The sequence below is a fragment of the Hevea brasiliensis genome, chromosome 16 (assembly GCF_030052815.1).
Source record: "Hevea brasiliensis isolate MT/VB/25A 57/8 chromosome 16, ASM3005281v1, whole genome shotgun sequence".
Taxonomy (NCBI): Eukaryota; Viridiplantae; Streptophyta; class Magnoliopsida; order Malpighiales; family Euphorbiaceae; genus Hevea; species Hevea brasiliensis.
In genome coordinates, this window is record NC_079508.1 from 4,560,510 (window position 1) to 4,562,357 (window position 1,848).

Consider the following 1,848-nt stretch of genomic DNA (forward strand, 5'->3'; position numbering starts at 1 on the left):
ATATGGGCATGTGTTGGCTCCTACTAGTTGTATATGGAGGTAGGTGTTGATCAAGATGGAATCTGTTACCCTAAGTAAATAGGGATAAAATCTTATGTTCATTTAATTGTTCTTGATGTTTCAAGTTCCTAGCCAGGACAGATAGATTTATTCAGAAAAGAGTTTCTGATGAGAAAATCTTTTTAATAAAGAACTAGAATTAAAAGAGAACATAATATTCATAGCAAATGGGGTTTGACATAAACCATGACTCCAGCTCGAATTGGAATTTTGTAACAGAGAGATTCTAGTGTATGATAACATATGATTATAGGTTCATTTAAGGTAACCCTTATTACTAATTGGGTGGCCATGGCATGCTATGCTAGGTGTTAACCATGGTCTATAAGGTATATAAAATGATTTAGAGAAATCATTTATGGTAAAAAAAAGTTCTGATGATATTAAGAGTTGATATCATGTCTCATTGCCAATTAGTGATGAGCTTAGTAAGTCACACACATACACAAGTAATCACCAAATTAAATATGATTTAATTAATTAATTAAAGAGTTTAATTGATTAATTAAATAGGTTTGGTTTGTAATTAGATTGCAAAGTCCCTAACATGACTTGAAACCAAATCTAGGTTAATGGATGTATAGTATAAGTTAAATTTATATTTAAAGTGTTTAAATATGAATTTAATTATGATAAATTAATTAATAGAGATTAATTAATTAATTTATATTTGATATAAATTGATTAGAAGAAGAGCAATAATTATTTTGGGCTGAGAACTCAAAATTAAGACATAGGGGTATTTTGGTCATTTCACAGGGTGACATGTGGCACCATGAGATGGTGACACATGGCACTACACATAAGCTTGCCATATGTCTTTTAATCATGTAAGATGATCAAAGTCAAGATTAAATATAGGTTTGACACTTGGCACAATGTGATTGGGTCAATTAAACATAGAGCCAATCAGAAGGTGACATGTGGCAAGGGTTTTAGTGGTGACCTAGCTATATAAGGGAAAGGATGAAAAGAAAAAATAGAATATGCTATTTGTCTCATTGGTGCTGCCACTCATAGCTCCTCTCCCTTCTCTTCTTCTTCATCTCTCATCAATTCAAAGAGATTTCCCAACAATCTCTTGAATTAAAAATACTAGAAATCGTTTTTAGTGTCCTGTTTACATCTGTAACCTCTCAAAAGGCAAAACCTAAATTTCTAATTGATTGGAAAGGCTTGAAAGGCTTGAGAAGCTGGTCAAGGGGCTGCCATTGGTGACCTTGGTGTGGACAAGCTAGAGAGACAACATCTGGTGTCCTAGGCGCATCCCAAAAGTGCCAAACACACTGCAGTGCATCAAAAAGGTTAGTGCACTTGTTCTTGATCTAATCTAGGGTTCTAATGAATTAATCTGTTAAATGTAAAATCTTAAATGGAAAATATAGATCCAAAAATATATTAAAAGAGTTTTAATATGTTGTTTATCATTGAAATCAAATAGATAAAAATGAATCTCGCATGATGCATGTGACCCTAGATGAAAAATTTTTGAATTCAATGATCTAACAGGAGAAGGGGAGAAAGATATTTATAGATTAGCAAGGAGTAGAGAAAGGAAATGTCAAGATCTCAATCAAGTTAGGTGCATTAAGGATAAAGAAGGAAAAGTGTTGGTGAAAGATGAGGACATTAAAGAAAGATGGAGAAATTATTTTAATGATCTCTTTAATAATAGTCAAAATGGAAATAGCGTGAACATAGATTATAGAACAATAGAAAAGAATGTAAATTATACTAGAAGGATTAGATCTTTAGAAGTAAAGGAAGCACTTAAGAGAATGAAAGTAG